General features: G+C 38.3%; 1 protein-coding gene across 6 annotated transcripts in view; it reads left to right on the plus strand.

Annotated features, from left to right (window-relative positions):
- LOC120537486 (RNA binding protein fox-1 homolog 2-like) overlaps positions 1-26769 on the plus strand; it is a 213971-nt gene that overhangs the window by 17534 nt on the left and 169668 nt on the right. The window contains exon 1 of one of the 6 annotated variants that reach the window (XM_039766462.1): positions 22569-22588. The exons of the other annotated variants lie outside the window; for them this stretch is intronic. The gene's annotated coding sequence lies outside the window, so the exon portion shown is untranslated. Of the gene's footprint in view, positions 1-22568; positions 22589-26769 lie in introns of those variants that run through there. 6 annotated transcript variants of the gene reach the window in all.

Consider the following 26769-nt stretch of genomic DNA (forward strand, 5'->3'; position numbering starts at 1 on the left):
ATGTTTAGAGCCTTTGATGTATAGGGTGAATTTCATGAGCAGTACTGTAGTGCCTCAATGCTGCCTCAGAGTAGTTTGACATCTGGTCCACTGCTGAAAGAAAAAGAACTGTTGAGATTGAGAGTGCAAAGCCATGGTGCCCTTCCTCCCCCTCCCCCATTCTGCATTCTTGCTGTCTGACTCTACATAGACTCTCTTGAGTGAAGCCAGATGTTTGGATGAAGCTACATCTTCGTAAATCTTGTTTTTTTTTTTTTTCACTTCATCATTTCTCCTCTCCATCCCAGCCCCACACTCCAGAAGGATATCTCTAGGGACTCTGGGGGGAAAGCTTTTAAGTTGCTTAAATGAATTTTGCCCACTTGGCCTATCGTGAAGCAGACAGAAATGGAACTTGCAATTCGCTGTTTCTACCCTCCACATCTGCACAGCTCATTGTGGTATGGAAGCTTTTTGGCAGTTTTCCTGTTGTTGCCCGACTCCAGAGCTCAAGCCTCTGTGGGGAAGCATTATGATAACGGGAGTTGCTTTTTTTAAAAAAAAAAAAAAAATTAGCAGACATAATGACTGCATTAAATAACCCTGTGCTTTTTATAACATATAAAAAAGGCAGTAGAGATTAAACTAGTAAAGTTCCATTTGACAACATTGATGCTTCATTTTGCATAGGTTACCCTCGTATTAGTTATCTCTCCCAACTCCCCCACCCCACTGACATGTGGCAGCTTAAAAACTGAACTTTAAAGACTGACATATTGGCTTGTTAGTAAGATGATCAAATTCCCATCTCAAAATGAGATTCCCCCTGTGCACTAAGCAGTGCACATGCGTCTAAGCGAGCTCAAAGGCTGCGCAAGAGGCTCCCCCTGTTGCCACAGCAACCAGCTTGCTGAACAGTGATGAAGGCACTAATTACCGTTGACGGGCAGAGCATGCGTGCACGTGTGGATGGGTAGTGGGCGGATGGCTGTCTTACTGTAATTTGGAACCTGAGTGGGTGGAGATGGTAGGGGGTTGAAGGTGTAGCCTGCTTACCTTCTGTTGGAGGGTCTTTTTTTATTTTTTAGTGAACACATAGGTGTGGGCACTCTTGTAATCCTGGCTTCTGTCTCTTCTGGTTAATCTTGCAGTTAGCCCATCCAACCCCTTCTGTCTCTTTCTTGATCACTTTATCTTCTGGAAACATTCAGAGAATGCATTAGCTGCTTGCCCTTTGCATATCAGTTTCAGATAAAAGGATCTGCTTCGATGGGTTTTTATTTCAAAAAAGGAAAAAAGCCTGCATCACCCGAATCAGATTTTAAGAAGGGGGAGAGTAAAAGCTGTGCGCAAGACAACCTGGTGTGGGGGGGTGGAGTGAAGCGGTTGTCACATGGCTCTTGCTTTAATGAGCTCTGTGGATGAGTCTTGAATATTTAGTCGTGCTTTGATGGCTGCTAACTCAGGGTTACAGTTTTTGAATGATAAAAGGAGTTTTAAGAATTCCTTTTGTTTTTGGCTTTATAAAAAGGAGAGCTGGTGCTCATGAAAAACTTGCAGCTAAACAGAGTGGATAAGAAATTACTTGCTTTGGCTCTTGTTGGCAAAAAAGACACTTAAATGTATATGTGAAGCTAATGGTACATGTTGCCTGGATGTTTTCATGCTTTGTACTTACAGTATATTGCATGGCCTATAGTGAACATTGTTGTTTGTAAGGTGTGTTGACAACAGCAGAGTTTGTGTGACAGATGATATTCATAATGTCAAGAGTCTGAAGTTCTTATTTAGTTTTCTGTTCTCTGCCTGTATGCTGCACATTACCAAGCTTTTATAGTGTATATGAATCCTGAATGGTGAATGTTCCCAGAATGTTAGTATTTCTGAGTAGAATTGGCAAGTCTGCCTCATTAACACCTGCTCAGTTCAACTTGGAATTTTCTCTCAAAATGATACCGAGTAGAGATTATGAAGGTCCTTAGGGTTCTGCTTTCAACTATACCACACAGTAATCTGGTCAACACCTCTTCCTTTGCCAGTGTTATAGATTTTGTGTATTTATATCATAGTACCAAATGGTCCTCTATGGTTACTGCGTCTCACTCTTTCCCAGGAGTTACAGTGGATGGATTTTGGAGAAGATGGTAAGAAGTAGGTGGCTGTCCAAGTTCTGGTATCGTCCTACTAGAAGCATTTGCTGACTTGTCCAGATGTCTTGATTTTGTGATTGCGTAGGCAAAAAAAAAAGAAAGCGTAGTAGCATCTTGAACCTTAGCCAGTGAAAAGTCTAGTGGTGGATTGGTTTTATTCCACATATCCTGCTGTCTTCCCAGTGGCACTCATTGATTTCAAGTTCTTTCAGCTGCAAGAAATTTCCTTACAGGTAAATAAGCTTGTATTTCTATTTATTTTGATTTAAAGAAAGATTAGTGAGAGAGTGATGTTGACAAAAACATGTTGATTCATCATTACTAAATCAAGCTGGCATGTCTCGCTTATAATTTAATGTATACCATGCAGTCTTATTCTTAAAAGACAGTTAAATTGGAAAAAAAATGTAGTGTGTAAAGATTCTGATATCTTAAACTTAAAAAAAAAAAAAACAAAAAACTGTCGGTGCTTGAGTTTTATAAATATACACTGATCAACCACATTGCAAATATTGTGTACTGCATAATATTGTGCAGGTTCCCTGCTGTTGTCCTAACGGCCCTGACCTGCATGAACTCTACAAAGCTGGTGAAGGTGGTATTGGGTGCCGAAACATTAACAGCAGATTCTTTGTCCTGTAAGTTTTTCAACACGTCCCACAGATGCTCAAATGGATTGAGATTTGGATAATTTGGAGACCAGGTCAACATATTTGAACTGTTTGTCATGTTCTTCAAACCATTCCTGAACAATTTTTTGCAGTATGGCATAGTGCATTATCCTGCTGAAGGAGTCCAGTGCCATCAGGGAATACTGTATCATGGCCTTGAAGTGATGTATGTGGTCTGCAACAATCTTTAGGCAAGTATTGCGTGTTAAAGTAATATCCAAATGAATATCGGGACCCAAGGTTTCCCAGCAGAACATTACCCAGATTATCTCATTATCTCTATTGCCTTGCCTTCTTACCATTGTGCATCCAGATAAATTGATGCCCTCGGATCTGGTCATCCTACTGATCCAACAGAAAATATGATTCATCGGAACAGGCCTCCTCCTTCCATTGCTCATAGGCCTGGTTCTGGTATTCATGTGCACTGCACTTTCTGCAGTGTAAAGGGGCTTATTATGGGGACTTGAACTGGTCTGCAGCTACTCAGCCAATGCAAAATGTGTTCAGACAAATTCCTATCTTGGTCAGCATTACGTTTTATGTCCATTTTGTGCTACAGTAGCTGTTCAGTGGGATTGCATCAGAAAAGCTAGCTTTGCTGCACACGCACATCAGTGATCCTTGGGTACCCATTATCCTATTGCGGATTCACTGGTTATCCTTCCTTGGCCTACTTTTGGCATATACTAACTACAGCATACCAGGAGCACCTACCAAGTCCTGCCATTTTGGAGATGCTCTGACCCAGTTGTCTAGCCATCACAATTCAACTCTTGTCAAAGCTGCTTAGATCCTTTAATCTGATCAAGTATCTGTGGGATTTGCTGGAAAACCAAGTTCGATCCACAGAGACTCCACCTTGCAACTTACAGAATTTTAAGGATCTGCTTCTAATGAATGTACTTGTGCCAGATACCACAGGATACCTTCAGGGTTTGCTGTTGAGTCCGTGTCTCAATGAGTCAGAGCTGTTTTGGTTAAACGATGGTTAACGTACACAATATTAGACAGATGGTTTTAATGTTGTGACTGATGGGTATAGAGTTGACACAAAACTGATTTTTATGTCTGTCAAAGTGTTGGCTTTGTAGTTCCTCAACCTCTTCTTGTGGCAGCGGTATTTATGATTAACATCTAATACAACAATTTATTTAAATGCACAACTAACATATCTTGTATAGCTATCCATTACTTAAGTTTGATAAGGTAATGGCGCTAATAGGATTAGATAAATACATCGAATGGCTGGGGTACCTCTTGAAAAGAAAATTTTTGGTGCCATTTCACAAAAGAGTGATACATTTTTGGTAAACACATTTAAATGTGTTTTTTTTTTTAATGTAGTATTTTTTCCAGTCTTTGCCCATGACAGCATTTTAGCCAGTATATGCTTACTGTCTAGACAAGCAGTTTCAGAAACAATTGAATTTGGTGATCTATGACTTGCTCAGTACCTTTTTGTCCTTATAGGTTTGGAAGACATTTATTGAATTGCTTTGAAAGGGATCCTGCGCACCTCTGTCATGGACACTCTGAACAGAAGCTTTATAGCCATCCTTTTTGCGAAGTGTTGGCACCCTGATATGTTTACTTAACTATCCAAAGTCTTTTTTTTTTTTTTTTTTTCTTTCTTTCCCTCCTGTTTGACTTTCTTACTTTTTTCACACCCCTGTTCTGTGGCTCCCCACAGTGTGCACCTCCATTCACTAAACATAAGCTAAAAACTATGACCGACATAGTTCATCTTTACAGGAACTAATTTTGACAATGCCCCCCCCCCCTTTTATTTTTTTATTTAAATCGCGGTAACTTTGTACCTGGACAGTTTATGGAAGTTTCTAAAGTTCATCGATAGATCTAGCACAAAAATATTATGAATTAGTAGAAATTACTTCATAGTATGGAAAGACAGGCCTTTTTTTGCCTTGGAAAAATGGTCTTGAGATGCCTTGCTAACTGTAGTGCTCATGGCTTTATTAAATGACATGGGAGACACAAGATTGCATATCCCTTTAGACCACTAAAGATTTTTACAAACCTCTTCAAATGAAATGGCTTCCCACATGTTTAACTTTTAGACATAAATAATTTATTTATTGAATTTTTGTGTAATGTTTTTAAGAATTGTTTAGTTGTTTCACCATCACAAGGAATCCTCAATGGAGTTTTAAAAAAGGTAACTTACGAGTTTGGTTGTGTTTTCCTGTGATCTTTTATATCCATAAATAAACACATGGCTGGATTGGGTCTTGGGGGTTTTTAGCTAGACCTTGTGATAAGAAGTATATACAGCAGCTTTTACTATTGAGGCAAGGTGAGACTTCCTGAATGTTCCAGACAGCAAGTTTTAAGTGTGTGTCGGATGTGTTTTTTGATTGGGGATGAAAGTTGTAATGTGAACCTGAAATGTAAAAGAGGATTACACCCTTTGGAATGAAGGCAATGAAAGCAGGATTCCCTGGCACTTGCTCTGTGTGTGTGTGTGTGTGTGTGTGTGTGTGTGTGTGTGTGTGTGTGTGTGTGTTTTTTTTTTTTCAAACCTCTCTTCCTACGATACTTCATCTCAGTGCAAAGTATCGAAATAACCTGTCAGTTGTTGGACAAAAGAGTGCTCTGTCTGAACTGCCAGCTTGTGATGTAGGGCAAGCGACCGAAATAATCGGGCCTCTCCTAACAATGCAAGGACTTCTAATGGCTGCCAGAGTGTATTGTTAAACAGAGCTATCGAAATAATAAGTAGCCAGTTGTCAGTTCCTGCCTTTCTCAAAATCTTCTCTTCTGGTCACTTGGATCTTCTTATATTACTTGTCTGCTCAGTGCTTTTATTTCTAAGAAACCCAAAAGTCTATTAAGTACACCTTCTGCTGACCTCTTTATGGCAGGGCTTCCCATTACACAAGTTACATTTTTTAAATGACCATGTTACTTTGTGATTGCAGAAGAATTTTGTTTTGATTTGTCATTGTGACATATTCATCTTCACCAGTATAGCTCTGACTTAGAAGGATGCACATCTGTTTACAGTTATTAGGAAAACTAAGACTGATGATGCGTTCTGCTGGCCAAATTCCAGGTGGACCAACAAGAAGATGAAAGCAAATTATTTATAGTTAGTGGTAAGCACTGTTCAAGCTCCGTTGAGCTTTTAGCAGTTGAAACCCTGAGGATATAGCATCTCCTTTTTTTTTACTTTTTCAGTCCAAACAAAGGCAGATAGGAATATGCAGTGAATAGGAAGGGTATAAAATGGGGCTTCCATGAAAGGAGATCACTTACATAAATGTTGAGTGAAACAGACATTGATAGTGAAAATAGGCGAGATTAAGAAATTGTAGTTTTATAAATGATTGTTTAACTTGTAACATATATGAAGTAAATCTGTGGATAAAAGTGTAATATATAAAACTGTTTACGGAAGGGTGTTCAAAGCCATAGCTCTTTGCATTACACAAAGTATACTGAGGGTCTGTGGAAGATGCCATAATTAAACACAATCCAAGGCGTTAACTACCTTTTTAGTGCAGTACATGTCATCTCATGGTTGTCATGGTTTTATCTCTTTTCACTACTTGCACATAATTTTTGCATCTGTTTAAATGGCAACACAAAAGTGTATTGGATTTTAATTCATGTCCATAGATTGCATGTCATAACTAAAAGTAAAACAAAGCTAACGTATTGCATTTCGCTTAGTGGCTCTCCACATGTATTTCTCCTTGATTGAAGACCATGTATTAATCCTGTCGAAATTGAATCCAGCCAAATGACTAATTGGCAACAAAAGGTGGTACAAGGGGTATCAAGGGTTGGGGTAAGAGGGGTTCTGCTTCTAAACATTGCTGTGCTATTATGGCAAGCATGTTTAATTGAAACTGTTAGAAGTATTGTTTAGGTTTTGCTGTAAAAGTTTGTTAATTTGCCTAAATGTTTTGCTTGCCATACTGTATATCATATTGCTTCATTCTTCTTCTGATAGTCATGACTAGTACATCAAGAAGTTTAGCAATTGCCAGCACAGGGATATTTACAGGCTATATTTAGGGGAACCTCTTTGTATGGATGCCCCGGTTATTGACCTACATAATTGTATGCTGCAGGTTTTGGGACATTAGCTATTAAATGTGTTCTAAGGAGATATAGTAGCAATAGAAAATTCTTCTTTTGTTGCTTCTATTACACTGGCCATTCCTAGCAATCCGTCGACGCAGAGCAGAATGAAATCCTCATTTACATCTCCAGCTTCCACCTCTTTTAGGAGACAATGGATCTCCTGCCTTAACAGCTCCCTGTTCACCATCTTTAACACTAAATGTACATATTCCTGATTGGACTGCTCTCTAACCTCAACTGTTGACACCCCTTTGACTCAGAGTGGACATTTGTTACATTCAGTTTTGGCTTGATTAATATGTGGTCTTGAATTAAACTGCATTACACCCAGAGCAGTCACTAAGTATAATGCAATACATTTCTCTTGCTTATTTTTATAACACACACAATCTGTTGACATGATGCATTTTAAACTGACATGAAAGTTGTGTGCCATAGTGAAAAGCAATCAATTTGCTTGATAGTTTTTAATTATGACACGTGTAAAAGTGCCACTATGAAATTTACTGCATGCATATGCAATGCTTTGCAGTGTAGTTTAAAAAAAGTTTTGAGTTTTGTTTAATTTTGACACAAATAATCTGTGATAGGGGTCAGTATGCAAGATATGCTTCCAAGGGCATTCAAAAGTGGTTTGCCTGAAATATGCCATAACTTAAGAATAACAGAGCAGCATGGAAGGAACAAGGAAGTGGCTCAAAATCCTTGCTTGTTTAAAGAAACTTTATACTGCTATTTACGGGGTGAAGAGAAAGGTATTTAATTGTGAGGCCTTTAAAGTATGTCCATATGCTGTAATTCGCTATGAAGATTATGTACACAGTATTGAGAGTTCTCACTTAAGCTTCCAAAAGAAGTGAAGTTAAAGTGGAGGGCTAAGATGTTCTGCATTTTATGTGGTATGGATGAAGTTAATGGGTGTGCATTCTAATACTGGCATTATAAGAAGTGTAGTATAAGATTAAATATGAAAAATGTAATTGCAGATATTAAGTACTGTATTATACGTACCCCAATATCCCGTTTAGTCCATATTGGTTCTCCACATATCTTGTCACCCAAATTTCAGTAAATACTAAACTGAATATTTTCTTTTCAAAGGTTTCACCCTGAACCCTTCCTCTCTCCTGCCTTATTCAGTAACGTTCATCTCCACAAAAGCACAACAGAAACCTGGCATTCACAGTATTGTAATATGGATGTTTGTGGTCATTCCCTTGTAAAGGGGCCAATCATGGAGATTACTACTTAATAATCACAACACTGGCATTTCCCTTTGCTGTGGTCATAAGAATTCAGGGTTTTGCTGTATAACTTAAAAATAATTTGTGTGTGTGTAGTAGTTTTCGGTATAATGACTATTGATTCTGAAATGATCTTTTAGTTGATTTGTGTGCATCTATTTACATTGTTGTGCTGCCGTCAAGAGCTGAACAACCTGTGACACATTTAATTTATAAATGAGAGAAAAACAGCCTACTCAACAATTGGGATTTTAATTTGTGAAATTCCTTTCTGAATTTCACCACATAGTGTGTACCTCATGCAGCCAAAACATGTACAATATAATTAATATTTTATAAGATACCTTACTTTAACTTCTCAAGCAGTGCCAATACCACAATGGCTGACAGTCCTGTTTTGAAGTAGGTATGGATACAATGCCTCATTATGTGTGTGTGCACTTCTTCAGGACAATTGGTGAAGCTAAACTGGCTGTTGTGGTAGTGGGCATAATACAAAGATGCATTAGCACGTTAGGAACAGCAGCCTTGTTGTGGTTTTCTAGGATCACAATGTCTAAGGTTTATCGAATTGGCCCCCTACCCATTAAATAGTCTATAGTATTTGTATGGTTGAAAGAAATTAAAGAAGACGAGAAGCTAACACAACTTACCTAGAAGAACCAGGAAGCTACAATCCGTTAACTTGTAGTCCAGTCCAAAAGTGGAAAACCCACCTTGTAAATTGTCATGGATAGAATTCTAGTCCTGAGGGTGCAGTAACCGTGGATTAAGAACCACAAACCCTGGAAAAAAACATTGCATATCCTGATGACTCCCACCTCTTGGGGCCTCGTTCCGATGGTATACAGTTAATCTAACAAGTAAAGCAATGGTGCCTTAAAGACGTGGCATGTTAATACCAAAAGACCCATTGTATGCCATGAAAAGAGTACAGTTGGGTGTCCTAGGATTTTTGGTGGTTGACTGAATATTCAATATTCCTTTCGGACATTTGTAGGGAAAAACAGACTCATCCTCTAAATTCACAGTTGTAATACAGTTTTATGAAGGCAAGGAGGTTTTTTTTTTGTGCAGCCTTTGGATTAGATTTTCATTGAAAGGCTTGGTCTGGCTTGCATGTTGTGCATCCTTGGATTAATGCAGCATTAGAATGCCCTAGTGATGGGAATATGGTTAATGTGAATAGGCTTTGCCAGTAAGATAGTACTCTATGCTGTAAGTTTTTGGGAATCTCTGGATTTTTCCACAAAAATGGCAGTGAATTCAGGTAAGTTGTCTCCTCAGTCAACAAATCAGTCAGTACAATGGATGAACTATTAGAAAAGATGTCCACCACCAGTTAATATGAAAATAATTATTGAAGACCTCTAACTCAACAAGGACTAGCATGCCTTGTGCTATACTTTTGATGTGTTGTTATATATGCTTTTAATATAATCTTTGGGCTAATTGGAGGTGTTAGACTTACCTGGCAAAGTGGCACTCTGTGCATGTGTAAAGTGGGCCAGCCTGTTTAAGCTCTGTAATGGGAAAAGGATTTTGGTATTAAGAAATGGACACATGTATTAACTTTCACCATTGGTGGGGGTTGGTCACTGCTTCATTTGCACAAATACTATTTTTTTTTTTTTTATATATATATACTACATTTTTTTTTTTTTGGTAAAATCACAGACCTGCTGTTTGTCCCTAAATCTAATTTTGGAAGCTTCTGTGCAGTTGTATTTAACCTCTAGATTAATGCAGTGTCAGTAGTCATCAGTACTGCAGTACCTGAATATAATAAGGTGGCCTTGAAATATAATGAGGTAATAAAGGGAAGGCTTATCATTGTGTGTCCCCTTCAAAAAATCTAAAATCAATAAAGATCTTTTCACTTTCACAACAAAGAATCATTTATTAGTTATTGTTGGTGTAGACTTGTAGAAGGCTGAGAGGGAGATAGAAATTGAGTCTTTTTAATCAGTGTGGTTGGATTAAGTAAGTAAGTATAAGAATGCTGAGTTCTGTTACTTTCAGTTAAAGTTAAAAGCATAAAAACAAATTGATCTATCTGTGTGTGTATATATTATCTATATAACTGTGTACTGTAACTGTCTCATTCTGTGGTTAGGAAAAATACTATATGTATGAATTTAATGTTGTTTTAGTGGTCTGTTATCTGCTTTACTGTCTTCGTGATCAGAATGTTTAATTTAACACAATGTTTTAGTTATTTATTTATTTATTTTTTTAAGAAGTGATTTATACAGTACTAGCTGTACCGTGGAGGTGCCCACATAGTAATGAAATAGGACAAACTTTAAAAATCAATAGACGTTGGCACTATATCTGATCCTGTTCAGCTCTGATGGGAGAGTGTTCCCTCTGGCAATCGGCAGCTACCCTCTAAAGCACATGGAGCTCTGATCGATCTCTCTTTCCCTCTCTCTCAAAAGTTACTCCTTAACAATCTATAGATGATAATGTCTGTTGAACAAACATATTGCTAGCTAAGCAGGGTTAAGGTACACTCCAACTCGATTAGAGGCTGGTGAGTGAATGAGGAAGTCCCCCCTGTTCTCAGCCCACAGCCACTCTCTTGGATTTGCATAAATACATCAGTACCGCAACCAAACTATGGTACTTAGCGTGATGAGAGAAGTCGCAAAATCAACCGGAAAGTTCAAACAAATTATAGAAAACAACTAGATCTAAATCAGTTAAGTAATTCTCTCATTAAAAGCGGACAGACGTACAGACAGAACTTGCTTGGACCACAAAATTTTTAAAACCATTTCTTAGCAAGCACCTATGGACCAAGGGTAACCTACATTCCAAATTTCAAGTCCCAAGTCCTCATGATGAGTGAGTCAGTGGTATTTGGCTTTTATATATATATATATATATATATATATATATATATATATATATATATATATATATATATATATATATATATATATATATATATATATATATAATATATAAAATACACACTGCTCACAAAAATTAAAGAAACACATTAGATACATCAGATCTCAATATGAAGTTGGAGTTGGACATCTATACAAATAACGACAGGGCAATGTCTTAGGAACAAAAGGATGCCAAGTCTTTTAATGGAAATAAAAGTTTTCTGCCTACAGAGGGCTCAGTTGTGTAGACACCCTAAAATCAGAGTGAAATGAAGATGTGGCAGGCTAGTCCATTTTTCAAAACTTAATTTCTGCTACTCAAAATGCTTTTCAGTATCTTGTGTGGCTCCCACGAGCTTGTATGCATGCTTGACAACATCGGGGCATGCTCCTAATGAGACGACGGATGGTGTCTTGTGGCATTTCCTCCCAGATCTGTATGAGGGCATCCCTGAGCTGTTGTACAGTCTGAGGAGCAACCTGGGGCGCCTAATGGACCGAAACATAATGTCCCACAGATGTTCTATTGGGTTTAAGTCAGGGGATCGTGAAGGCCATTCAATTATTTCAATTTCTTCATCCTCCAGGTACTGCCTTCATACTTTTGCCACATGAGGCCGGGCATTGTCGTGCATTAGGAGGAAACCAGGACCTACTGCACCAGCGTAGGGTCTGACAGTGGGTCCAAGGATTTCATCCTGATACCTAATGGCAGTCAAGATGCCGTTGTCTAGCCTGTAGAAGTCTGTGAGTCGCTCCATGGATATGCCTCCAAGATCATCACTGACCCACCACCAAACCAGTCATGCTAAACGATGTTACAGGCAGCATAATATTCTCCACGGCTTCTCCTGACCCTTTCACGTCTTTCACATATACTCAGGGTAAACCTGCTCTCATCTGTGAAAAGCACAGGACGCCAGTGGTGGACCTGCCAATTCTGGTATTCTATGGCAAATGCCAATTGAGCTCCCCGGTGCTGTGCAGTGAGCACAGGGCGCAGTAGACATTTGGGCCCTCAGGCAACCCTCATGAAGTCTGTTTCTGATTGTTTGGTCAGAGACATTCACACCAGTGGCCTGCTGGAGGTCATTTTGTAGGGCTCTGGCAGTGCTCATCCTGTTCCTCCTTGCCCAAAGGAGCAGATACTGGTCCTGCTGATGGGTTATGGACCTTCTATGGCCCTCTCCAGCTCTCCTAGAGTAACTGCTTGTCTCCTAGAATCTCCTCCATGCCCTTGAGACTGTGCAGGGAGACACAGCAAACCTTCTGGCAATGACACGTATTGATGTGCCATCCTGGAGAAGTTGGACTACCTGTGCAACCTCTGTAGGCTCCAGGTATCACCTCCGTGCTACCAGTAGTGACACTGACTGTAGCCAAATGCAAAACTAGTGAAGAAACAGTCAGAAAAGATGAGGAGGGAAAAATGTCAGTGGCCTCCACCTGTTAAACCATTCCTGTTTTGGGGGTCATCTCATTGTTGCCCCTCTAGTGCATCTGTTGTTAATTTCATTAACACCAAAGCAGCTGAAACTGATTAACAACCCCCTCTGCTACTTAACTGACCAGATTAATATCCCATAAGTTTCATTGACTTAATGCTATACTCTGATTAAAAAGTGTTCCTTTAATTCTTTTGAGCAGTATATACATAGATACATACATAGATATAGATAGATACATACATACATACATAGATATAAATATAGATATAGATATACATACATACGTATGTGTGTATGTTAAAGATACTTGGCAAAGTATGTCTGTCTATCCTTTTTTTTTTTTTTTTTTTTAATTGCTGGAAAAGTCAGACTTAACAAAATAGTGTTGATACCCCACATAACAGAAACAGAGGAGAACAGACAGCATGGGCTAAATTTAAAAAATAAATAAATAAAAATGTCCTTTTCCCCCAGTATAAATACCTTATTCTAAATTTGTATTCATTTGATCTTGCCATATTTTAAAAATGTTTTGAGCAGATCCTCCAAGTAAGAATTTAGATTTTTTTCACCCAAGACGTCCATTTCCCAGGTAGGCTGGAATTCTTCCAGTTAAGCTGGATAAATCTATGTGCTAGTAGTGTGATATAAGCAATTACAATCAAGTTGTCCTTCTCCACTTCAAGCCCATCTGGGAGTCCACCAAATACAGCCGTTAATATGTTAGAAGTAATTGTGACACCAAGGCTGTCTGATAAACCTTCAAAGATTTTTGTCCAAATTCATGTTAATTTGGTGCACTCCTAAAACTTGTGGCCAATTGAAGCGGGAGCTAGATTGTAACGTTTGTAGGTTGGATCCTGCCCTGGATACATTTTGGAGATAAATGTGATTGATGAAAAATATTGTTGAAAGATGGAATGCTTTGTGCATATGGAGCTACAGTAGAGTGTATTCTGTGCATGGCTGCCTTCCACCCCTTCTTTAAGATATTAAGTGATAGGTCCTTTCCCCATCATAGTCTAGGATCTTTAAAAGGGAAAGACTTTTAAGATGTTTTTATATATTGATGAGATGCTGTCTGAATCTTCAAGACTGATCAGTATTTCTTCTGGAATATAGATGAATGCATGATGATGGCATTTTTTTAACCTAATTATATTATTACATAGTTAAAATGGTAAACTATCCTGGCAACATCTCCTAGTAACCCGCTTTGGAATGCACACTAATGGGCATGCTCAGATTTGCTCATACAGGGCAAGCATGCAGTTGCAGATGTCAAAGATTTGCATTTTAGGTTGACTGGCAAGTAAAACGAACTGAAGAATCCCCAAATGGACACAGGAAGAATGTCCGTATCCAATAAGACCGTTGACCCAACTTTGGTTCACACTCTGATATTTGGGGCTGCTAGTCAACAGTGCTTACCACTGGGCTAACTTGATATTTGGCTTTACATTTATATGTGGACTATCTGCAGGAAGTTTTCACTGCACTGTGTTCATCAGACAGAACATCATCAAAGTAGTGGTGCTGCCTGGTTTTATTCATTTTAGTTTTTTACAAAGGAAAAATTATCAGCTTTTTATGTTGATTATAGCTCTTGTGCACAACTGAATTTTTGGCATGTTTTTGTACTATATTTAAAAGTTTTAACAGTTATATAATACTTCCTTAACTATACATTCAATTGCTGAACTGTGAATTTATATCAATCCAATTATATTTAGGCTTCAGAGCCAAAAATCCTTTTATGAAGTTCTTTTTATTAAAAACATTTTAAGAGAAACACTAGTAGGAAAGTTTTTTTTTTTTTTTTGGGGACAATAATGCTGATAATACACACACATCACAACAATCTTAATTCATGTATTTGACCGATGCCTTTATGCAAAGTGACTTACAACATTTATGATACAATTGGTTACATTTCTTTTTCCAGTTGGTGTACAGGCAGGTGAAGTGACTTGCTCAGGGTCACACAATGTCAGTGGTGGTGTAACTGCTGCGCCACACTGCCTGCCTTCAATAGGTGTTTGTTTTAATATTGCTACTTTTGAATAAGTAGCCACCATGTAACATGTTCTTGTTTAGATATGTCAACTTTTGACTATTCTACCTTTTTGCTATACTACATTCTAATGGTGTTTTAAGCTGTAACTCTTTAGCCCACTCCTACTTGTCATTATGCAGACATCTGAGCTGTTGGTGGTGATTTGATCTAGGAATGATTTAGTAGGCTGAAACTTGTTTGCTTTGCTTTCTGATTGTTAGAGAATTAATACACTTTCAGACAATCTCTGCAGACGTGATAACACACTTTAGGCATAGAAAATAAAATGTTAAATATGTATGCATAGTCAGTCAGTCAGTATGCTGTGGCTGAAGGAGACTTTGTAGGTTTTGTCCAGTGTAACTCTTCAGCAGAGCTTAGAATGCAGATACTGGAACCATGGCTTCCTGTATGAATCCTTTTTTGCACATAGCAGGCAAGTGACCGCACACTTCCATTTATGGTCATGGCGTACTTGTAATTGATTCCAGATGCTGCAGGAAGTTTGAACACAATATGTTGCCTGTCAGTGCAACTCTTGATGACCCCTTCTTTCTGGCCCTCAATTTTACAAATGCTTGTGGCATCTTAGCACACTACAGCAGAATAAAATATGTTGCACAACTATACAGAAAAAGCAGACCATATACAGAAAAAGAATAGTTTAGGAGAAGTGTTCTTTTAACCTTTTTTAGTTGTATTAGGGGTTGCAGAGGGAGCCAACAGAAGGAACGGAAGCAGTCCAAATTTTTTGTTATGAGGCTTATGTCCTGTTCTGTCTAGCTAATTCTGCAGGGTTGCCTGCCAGTGATGTATCTTAGAGATGTTATCCTGCCCTGTAGAAGGCTGCCCTGCATATGGCAGCAATGCATTGTCCTCAGGGGTGTGGAAATCACATTTTTTTCTACTTGTCCATGGACAAGTAAACTTAGAAAATCCACTTGTCTGCCAGTTAAATTCACTTGCCCATAAACAAATAACAAAAGCGAAAAATAGTTTATTTTTTCTGATCTCTTTTATTAATACCAAAAATGCCTTCCATTTTAAAACTGAAATATGTTCTTTCAGGGAGTAGTATTTTGCCACCTTGCTCTAGAACATTTATATAAAAGATTCCCTTATCATTTTAACTCACTAATAAACAATGCCTTCATTATAGCTATACGAGTTCTGTTTCACATATTACTGTTACATAACAGAACACTGTCCTGATTAATTTTCTGCCATGTTCTTCAGCTTTTGTCTTGCAACATCTTCTCCCCCAAGAATCTTTACCATCTCAGACAGCATAGGCTGAATGATGTTCATTTCTGCTTGAGCTGAACTGCATGGTTCCTGGTACTGATGCTGACGGCAAATCAGTCAGTGTTGTCTACATTTACCCACGGAAATTGTAAGTAAAATGACTGCATTTTTATGTAGAAACAATTAATTTTATCAATAATATATAAAAGTTATCGATTATAAAAAATCATTGGATTACATCGTAATGTTGACATGAAAAAAATGACCGCATCTCCAAGCGTGTAAATAGTAGGGTAAAATACTTCTGTAAGAGTGCTTCCCCTGTGAAAAATCAGCCGTCATTTTGTAAACAATATTGAAGACCAATTTGAGACATGAAGAACATGCCTAAGTAGACCGTTTCCGTAGACTGTACGTACCCAAATGTTTAAAATTTGAAAGTAGTGGTAAAAATGTGCCCTGCACAGCACAATTCTTTTTTCTCCAGAAAATTGCACTTGTCTGCAAACAACTGAAACCAGAAAAACACGCTTGTCCAACAGTGAATTTACCCCAGTCGGGTGTTGGATTTCCGCACCCCTGGTCCTGACCTTTTTAAGATTAGGGATTGGATGTTTATCTTAAACTCTCGTTCATTATGATATTCTAATCCTGTCAGCATGTAGTAGTTTGCTTCAGAAAGATATATGCTGTAGGTTCTGGTATTTATAATAACCTTTTGAGGTTTTATTTGTATTTATAAATATTTTAAACTGTGATGTTTGTATTACAAATTTTCAGCTTTTGCAATTTCTTCAAGGCAGTGAGTTTCTTTTGAGACAGACTGGTACCAACCCTGAATAGGGTGCTAATCCATAAATAACAAGGCACAGTCATCCATACTAGGTCAGTTTCACACGAACATCTTTTGGGGGGGGGTGACTCCGTTCAGGAACACAGAGAGAACATAAACTCCCTGGAAACATGCTTGTAATCCAAAGCACTCGTATATCAAAGCGAAATTTCCCCATAAGAAATAATGGAAACTTGGATGATTCGTTCTACAACCCAAAAATATTCATATAAAAATGATTAATACAAAATATAAAGTAAAAATACATAAAACAAATTAACCTGCATTTTGCCATTGAAAAGAATTGTGGCTGGGGTGAGGGAGATGAGAGAGGAGAGGAGGAAGGTTATTGTGTAGGACAACTTTCACTGTAACTAACAGAATCCCTGCTATCTGTTGGCTCACTGGAATCTTTTTCTTTTTTTGCGACTTTAACAAGGAACCTATCCAATGATAGTTGCTTTTGCCTGAAGAGTCACTGCACTTGGACACAAAATAAAAAATGCTTTACGCACTGTAAGGTTTCTAAACTCTTTTGGGATTCCCCCCAACGGGACAACACATGGAACAGCATCCCAAAGCAACTGCAGACTCCCAGCGCTGTAGCAGTTCACTGCAAAAGTGAATCCGAAAAGATCGTGGTCATACTATAAGCGCCCACCATCGATGGGTGATGCAGGGAACAGTATTACATGGCCACGACCCTGCCTGACTGCTGTGTCTGTGCATAGGAGAGTGGCAGATCCCGCTACAATAAATAACCGTGCTGTTCCTGTTTCAAGCTGAATTCAAGTTGATTTTGCTAAAGTACTGAGACTCCACCTTGTGTTTTGGGGTGCAAGACAGGGACTCGCATGTTACAGCACACACACATTTTCACAATGCTATAGTAAACCGCATATATGCGTACGGATGTTGATTATACAAGTGAAGCTTGCAGACTGAGACTGAGCATGGGAGACGATTACCCATGATCCCGCAGAAAGTGAACCACCATCGGCTCAGTTGTGATCACGTGATACTCAGCATATAAAGTGTATACATATTACTCATGTACTTGTATTGCAAGACCGTGCTCGTTTATCAAGTTAAAATTTATTAATTTTAGCTAGTCTTGCAAAACACTCGCAGACTAAGTTACTTGCAATCCAAGGTTTTACTGTATTTTTTAAATAAAGATCTAAAACTGATTTTTAACAAAATGTTAGGTACATACTTTTAATACTCAGATCTGCACACATTACCCAGATGGCAGGGTGTTTGAAATTATGTCTGTAAAATTTTTAAAATGATTTAAATGCATTTTGTTTTGGTATTCATCTCTTTGCATTGTATATGTACAGTGGGATGCAAAAGTTTGGGCAACCTTGTTAATAGTCATTATTTTCCTGTATAAATCGTTGGTTGTTACGATAAAAAATATCAGTTAAATATATCATATAGGAGACACACACAGTGATATTTGAGAAGTGAAATGAAGTTTATTGGATTTACAGAAAGTGTGCAAAAATTGTTCAAACAAAATCAGGCAGGTGCATAAATTTGGGCACCACAAAAAAGAAATGAAATCAATATTTAGTAGATCCGCCTTTTGCAGAAATTACAGCCTCTAAACGCTTCCTGTAGGTTCCAATGAGAGTCTGGATTGTGGTTGAAGGTATTTTGGACCATTCCTCTTTACAAAACATTTCTAGTTCATTCAGGTTTGATGGCTTCCGAGCATGGACAGCTCTCTTTAACTCACACCACAGATTTTCAATTATATTCAGGTCTGGGGACTGAGATGGCCATTCCAGAACGTTGTACTTGTTCCTCTGCATGAATGCCTTAGTGGATTTTGAGCAGTGTTTCGGGTCGTTGTCTTGTTGAAAGATCCAGCCCCGGCACAGCTTCAGCTTTGTCACTGATTCCTGGACATTGGTCTCCAGAATCTGCTGATACTGAGTGGAATCCATGCGTCCCTCAACTTTGACAAGATTCCCAGTCCCTGCACTGGCCACACAGCCCCACAGCATGATGGAACCACCACCATATTTTACTGTAGGTAGCAGGTGTTTTTCTTGGAATGCTGTGTTCTTTTTCCTCCATGCATAACACCCCTTGTTATGCCCAAATAACTCAATTTTAGTTTCATCAGTCCACAGCACCTTATTCCAAAATGAAGCTGGCTTGTCCAAATGTGCTTGAGCATACCTCAAGCGGCTCTGTTTGTGCTGTGGGCGGAGAAAAGGCTTCCTCTGCATCACTCTCGCATACAGCATCTCCTTGTGTAAAGTGCTCCAAATGGTTGAACGATGCACAGTGACTCCATCTGCTGCAAGATGATGTTGTAGGTCTTTGGTGCTGGTCTGTGGGTTGACTCTGACTGTTCTCACCATTCGTTGCTTCTGTCTATCCGAAATCTTTCTTGGTCTGCCACTTCGAGCCTTAACTTGAACTGAGCCTGTGGTCTTCCATTTCCTCAATATGTTCCTAACTGTGGAAACAGACAGCTTAAATCTCTGGGACAGCTTTCTGTATCCTTCCCCTAAACCATGATGGTGAACAATCTTTGCCTTCAGGTCATTTGAGAGTTGTTTTGTGACCCCCATGTTGCTACTCTTCAGAGAAAATTAGAGGAGGAGGGAAACTTACAATTGACCCCCTTTAAATACTCTTTCTCATTATAGGATTCACCTGTGTATGTAGGTCAGGGGTCACTGAGCTTACCAAGCCAATTTGAGTTCCAATAATTAGTTCTAAAAGTTTTGGAATCAATAAAATGACAACGGTGCCCAAATTTATGCACCTGCCTGATTTTGTTTGAACAATTATTGCACACTTTCTGTAAATCCAATAAACTTCATTTCACTTCTCAAATATCACTGTGTGTGTCTCCTGATATGTTTAATTGACATTTTTTATCGTAACAACCAACGATTTATACAAGAAAATAATGACTATTAACAAGGTTGCCCAAACTTTTGCATCCCACTGTAGTTGTAGCTGTGTACGTGCTATATTGCACATTAGTTCATTTCACACATGTAAGCTATGCCAATAACTTTAACAAGATTATTACATAACAAATGAGTTCCTTCTACAAGTGGCCTTTTCCAAGAAGTTAATAATAATCATAAATTTTATTTGTATTGCACTTTATATTTTAGCAATCTCAAAGTGCTACAGAGTCAAAAATAAGAGTCAATAAAAATACTTTAACAAAAAAGTTTTTCTAAAGAGATGAGTTTTTAGGTTTAATTTAAAAACATCAGTCGACTGTGGGGTTCTCGGGTAATTGGGGAGGGCAATCTAAAGCTTTGGCGCCACAGATGAAAAAGCCCTATCGCCCATATTGCTGAGCTTAGTTCTGGGGAATTGAATAGTGTTTATGTGTACACAGCGGAGGGTACGTAAGGAAGTATAAGGAGTGAGAAGTTCCTGTAGGTAAAGAGGGGCATGTCCATAAATGCACTGATGGATGAGAAGAAAGACCTTGTACTCTATTCTGAGCTGGACAGGGAGCCAATGAAGAGTTTTCAGGATGGGGGTGATGTGATCGTGCTTTCGCACCCTCATCAGGATCCTGGGAGCGCTGTTTTGAATATACTGAAGTCTCTGGATACTCTTACCGTGAATCCCAATGAGGAGCGCATTACAGTAATCCAGTCTGGAAGAGACAAAGGCATGGACGAGCTTCTCTGCATCTACCAGGGTGAGTGTTGGGCGGAGTTTGGCGATGTACTTGAGGTGGTAAAAAGATGACTTACAGAGGTGTTTGATGTTGGTGTCAAAGGAGAGTTGTGAGTCCATTTTAACACCAAAATTGGTAACAGATGTTGCCAGTAAATTGCCAGGTAAAGGATTTGTGTGAACAAAGTCAAGTTGAGAATTCTTAAACTCTTGATTTGGGAAACTGGGGGAAACTAAAAACCTAGCAGTATTTCTGAGAATTCTTCAGTTTTGCATATATGGGCATTGTCTAAAGTGAATCAATCCAGAAGATACCCAGGAAGTGATGAATGAAGGTCTGCAACTGATGTGATCAATTTTTTAAGTTGGGTACTTGGAATAAATAGCATGAAAATGGACAGATTCTAGAATAAAGGATAAGTTCTTCATCCAGCCCAAGGAGTGCATTATACCATCTAGCTGCTACAAAATATGCTCACTGACTATATCTCACAGTCACTGATTCTTGCAGATATGGAAACTGAGGTTAATTCGACATTTGTATCAATCAAAATGTAAAAGCATATGCATTTAGATCTTTGGTTTATATTAACTATGCTGTTCGTTTCCCATATCTTGTCCTGTTTGTTTCAGATGAGTATTTGCAAATTAAGTAAATGCAAACAATAAACAGACGGACAGCAGCACTATAGCATTGCTGTTCACCAGTCCATTATGATGTTAGAGGTTGTAGATCTTCCCACCTATCCTTGGATTTGTTTTTGTCAATAATACTGTTAACATGGTGAAAGTAATGGGTGGCCTATTGATGTGACCTAAGGAGTGACAATAGGGCTGTATCACTGTATGTATTTCTAAATAAATGTAAATGGAAGTTAATTCTACATTGAGTGTTTGGTATGTTAACATGTGCACAAAAAGTTTTTTCTATTTACACTATTCACTAAAAATTTGTTCAAAATATTTTATAATTCATATGATCTCTTTAAAATTGTATCATGGCCCATTAAAACTACTTTTTCTGGGAGTAATATCTGCTTAAGAATTAATAGGAGGGCATTGCCACCTTAGTAGCAGGCTCTGAATTGTTTAAGTGCTAGAAATCTGGTAACCCTTTCTTGCACCGCTCTCAACATTTGAGAGTGGGGTAGTGTGGTATTAGATTTTAAACACTGCTTACCAGAAGTGCATCAGTCAGCTTTATTGCATATATTGCATTTAGTGAAAGCTACCACAAAGCTTAGCTGCAAAAGCCGAGGCTGCTGTTCTTAGCCAAACGTAAAAGTAAATACAAAGTATCTGTAATAAAGAGTTACAACTGCAGTAATTTTCCTTAATTGCAACTGTCACTACACCCTGATTAGCTTTGAATGACCAGTAAAAGTGATTGATTATAAAGTAACTATACCTGCGCATGACTTAAACTAGCCTTCATGCTGTAAGAGTGTCTGTTTCTTCATCTCTCTGGGTCACTTGCCTTTAATCGATTTTTTCCCCCCCTCCATTTTACACATCATCACATCATGCTCTCTCTCTCTCTCTCTCTCTCTCTCTCTCTCTGCCTGCAGGAATTTTGTGTCCTCATTCTTCCCTCCTTCCTGGAATCCTACCACCACCCTGTCTCCCCTCCCTCCCCCCACCTCTGCCCCTGCTTTTCCCTTGTCGGTGTCTCTATGGCAACCTCCGCAGTCCTGCTCACCCATTGGCTGTATTGATGATGCTGTTGAGAGAATCAGGAGGGCTCAAAATAGACACTCCCTCAGGGAAGAAGGAGGCACAAGGTTTTTCTTTATGCCATTTCTGTAGAGCCACAGGCACCTTTTAAACCCCTCATGCAGAGTGAGCAGTCTGATTAGATGGCCACTATTCAGCATGAAGGTTGCATTGACTCACTAGCTGAGAAACCTGAAACCAGCAGTGATCTGTACAGAGTGAGCTCCCATCTTGTTAATCTATAGTGCAAATATGCACCTTAGAAAGTGACTGTTGGCTGAGGCTATACTATACCTACGTAGAAACACTTGGCTTTCTTGCCTTAGGTACAGCTGGAAGGGTGCTTATTTTTATTTTGTTCTGCATGTATGGATGATAAAAGTTGAATTGTGTTTTTTTTTTTTTTCTTTCCTTTCAAACTGTCTTTTGCAGGGTCCTTTCTTAGCTTTCTGTTACACAGTAGATCTCCTAGGCCCACACAGACTGCATTTTTGAATGTGGGAGCCTTCTAGATGTTGTTTGGTGGCTCTCTCTGTGTAGAAGCAAAAAGAAATATTGAGACCAGGTAATCTCTTTACCACAGACCGTTAAATCCTAAAGGATGTTACCTTTTTTGGTGTGTGTGGTGGTTTTTTTTTGCTCTGTGTAGAGAAGACATAATCTGCCAGGTGTGACACGTAATGAGGTGGGGGAGCTAATGCTTTACTGCTCCATAGACCTGGAACAAAGGAATCTGAAATCAGAGGAACAGCTTTCAGCAGGAAAGACTTTTCAGATCTTTAAGAAAATGGCTTTAACCCTTTAATTGCTGTCTTCAATCCAGATCTGTGCCTGGGCAAGTTTTTGGAAGGAATGCACTATTCTTAAAATTTGTTTTCACTGGGTTTCTTTTCAAAATATGTCTTGGATTTTCTGTATCTGTGTATTTGTATAAATTATTTTAATGCAAGTCATAAATTGCCAAGTCACTATTTGATCGCTAGGAATCGGACATGCCTGTAAAATGGAGCTTCTCCAGTGGCTCCCCTCATTTACATTTCATTACATCTACTACTTCTGCTAATTTGTTGTGACTGTTCCTTTATTCCCACACTTTGGATTTTTTTCTTTAATCATTTTAAGGATATAACAGATTCTTGTTTATATGATCTATTCTACTCTAGTAAACCTCCATTCCAGAAAAAAACCTACACACGACATTTTTCATTTAAGACCCCTCCCTCACACACTAGGTACAATAAACTAAGACTTTAACACGTCAGGATTGTCTTCCTCACAAAGAAATATGCTTCAGTAATTCAAAAGATGTACATTATAAAAAGGCAAAATCTTTGTGCGACTTTTTACTAACTTTTTTTTTGAGTTCAGATATTTGATCGTTTGCTGTAATTTTGAGTTATTGGAATTGATATTTTTGCTTCTAAATATTAATAATGGTTGAATCCGCTCCATTTTAGTTATGCTGTTAGTTTTTCATACCTGGGTTGTGGGAAAGTGTTTAAATTCCTTAATGTAAAAAATTGAGTGCTCTACAAGTATGTCGTTCTGCCGTCTGGTTCCTTTTGTAATGGTGAGATGACCCTGTCCACTTGGGAAAATGTAGAATAGTGAGCGCTCCCTCTCTCAGCCCACTCCACACACAGCTTTCTTTGCCATTAAACCTTTATTTGTCTTTCAGCTGCTACAACCAATGCTGCTGCTTTATTAGAACTCAGAAGATTTGAATATCCAAAAAGGCCAGAGGCCATCATTCAATGCTACCTCCTGGTGGTCCAGTTAGTTACTACATAAACAGGATAAAAAAAGTATATATCTTAGAGCTTTGCAGCAGATTTTGTCTTGTTGCATCAATATTAAATCTCCATTTATCTACTGTAGTCAGTATATTGTGAAAATACCTCTGAATACTAAAAAAAAAAAAAGTAATGTTATTTGCCTCTGGCCATATGCCTGCTATTTTGTACTTAATAAAATTAGATTTGAGAATAAAGAGACATCTTTGAGAATTTAAAAGGTGGGAGTAAGTTCTCTATCTACCCAACCCCATAACTCTAAACGGCAAAGTGGAGATGGGAAATGTTCAGCCAAACAGTCTTCTGCACAACAAGTTGGTGCTTACATTCTTGTTGCTATTCATGAAACCCTCCAGAAAATTAGGTTGCCTCCAGCAATGTGTGAATGACAGTGAAAGGAGTGGGGACTGATAATGAATGGATAAGGCAGAAAGTCAAGTATCTGAGAAAGTGTTAGTGAGCAGGAAATGTTTACTACATTAGAGAATATTAGCATTCCAAAGGTAATAAAGAATGCTTTCTGTTGCAAGCTTATTTATTTTGATCTGTATTTGTACTTCAGCAATCGACAATAACTGAGTTAATGGCCATAATCAGGATTTGCACACATTTAGTCTTATTCATTATGTGCAAGTCCCTTCTTCTTGTCTGTTTTTTAATACTTTTATTCATAATGTCTTTGATTTGATTTCTTACACCTCCATCACAGTGCATCTCTTTACCCTGCCATTTGTCCTTTTGCTTTGTTGACGCTGTGTAGAGTGTTTAGTGTTCCAACTTATGTTGTTTCATAAACCTCATTTTTTGCCACCTTGTGAGTTTCCAGTTTGGATATTTGTAAACTGCCTAATTGAAGAAAACCTCCAATTTTCTAGTGAAAATAAAAGCAAACTGAATGTATCAGAAGTGTGCCATGTCACCTTAAATACAATTGGAGCACAAACACCATATCCCACTGGGGAAATTCATTTCCTGTCTGTTCCATAGCATTTCAACTCAATATTTCTCTACACTATCCCTCCACGCTATTCTTTTTTTTATTATTTATTGTGCATTGCTCTTTTGCTCAGTCATTTTTTTAGCTTATCTAAAATTAATTTTATGTTAATTTGAATAAGGCATAGTAATGTTTGTCTTTGTGATCTATAACATGAATAGTAATAAAACCCTCATGTCACAAATTTAATAAAAAGTAGGGCTGGAATGTGATTTTTAAAGCTTTGTGCATAGCTGCCATATTCTTAACATTAAAGGCTTTTTTTATTATTAAGATATCCCTACTTTAGATTTAACATGTAACTAAGTAGCATAACTTTATAGTATCTAAATATACACCATTTGAGGTGTTGGACACTTCACAAGTTTGTGTGGGGTTGCATCAATGTGCCTGGCACAGTCTAGTTCAGGATGGTCGTCTGTGTTATATGTGAGCGGTATGTTATGAAACTGTTTTTAGTAATCTAGGTATTGATTCCAGCACAGAGCTTGTAAGCACTGGTATATCACAAAGCCCCAGCATTCAGATTTTCTATTTTGTTTAAAGATATCTAGCAAGTCGGAATCCATTGTTAATTTGGAGTGCACAGAGCTTGTCCTGTTCAATATGCTGGTGTAGAAAAAGTTAAAGGTTGACTAAAAACACATAGTCCAACTGCTATCATTAAATTCTATGTTGCCACTTTGTTTTCAATGAGCGTTTTTGAGATGGTAGTATAACAAACATTTGCAGGACAAAAGCGTGGTAACTAAAGCACAGAGGAAAATGTGTTGAGTGACAATATGTGTGCTTATAGTAAACTCCCCTTTAATAATAGTTTCTCCCTTGCATATAGAGAAGCCTCTGTTGTTTTATTGGAGCTGTGTAAGACACTATTTGAAAGCAATTAATCTCATTATCTTTTCATGTTCTTTTACAAATGTGTGACAATACAAGTTAAAAGATTACACTTCATTTGACTGGTTTTGAACACGAGCATTTCTAGACATGTTTCTCTTTCTACAAATGTTAATGCATCATCAATACAACACTGCGCCATTTTTATATGTAGTTTAATGCATGTTTTTCTAATGCTTTATTGTGCCTTATAAGGTAATTCATCTACTTGCAGTCATGTATGAGTACAGTACCAACTTTCTTGGCACTACTGATACTGTAAATAAATAAAAGTTGGTACCGTTACGTTTTTCTGAACTTTGGCACTGAATTAGTACCAAAATATCGTCTCTTGTGACATTATATTAAGAGTATATGGAAATCTCTTAATGTGTTTCTGTTGGAACTCATTGTTAACAGGCAGAAATGAAGCACACTGCCATGCAGTCTGTATTGACAAACACTAGCAATAGAATAGGTTGAAGTACAGAGTTCAGTGACTAAGCGTGGCACTGTCGTAGAATTACACCTTTGTCAGAAGTTGATCCATTTATCTATTTTCGCAATTTGCTTATCCATGGGAGGGTTACAGGGTAGCTGAATACTATCCCAGAATGAACAGTAGTCATTGGGCATAAGGCAGGAACAACACCTGGACAGAGCTCCAGTCTATTTCAGGGTGAACAACACTCATGCGCGCACACACACACGCTAGGACCAGTTTACCAATTCACCTAACCTGCATGTCTTTGGACCAAGGTAGTAAACTGCAGCACCCGGAGGAGCAGCATGCAGACACGTGGAGCTTGGAACGTTCTCCCTGCAATACACAAAAAATTTGCCATGCTGGATCTGAGCCTATCAACTGTAAGTGCAATTGTTGTGAAGTGTAAGCGTTCAGGAGCAATAATAGGTCAGCAAGAAAGTGGTAGACTGTGCAAGCTCATACAGTGAGGCCGGTAAATGCTAAAGCACATGTCACAAAAATATTACTTAACATCCTTTGTATCCCTCATAACAGAGTTTCAAGATGCCTCTGGAAGAAACATCAGTATAACTACTAAGTGTTGCGAGCCTTAT

Source organism: Polypterus senegalus, chromosome 10 (genome assembly GCF_016835505.1).
Source record: "Polypterus senegalus isolate Bchr_013 chromosome 10, ASM1683550v1, whole genome shotgun sequence".
In the NCBI taxonomy this organism is placed as follows: Eukaryota; Metazoa; Chordata; class Cladistia; order Polypteriformes; family Polypteridae; genus Polypterus; species Polypterus senegalus.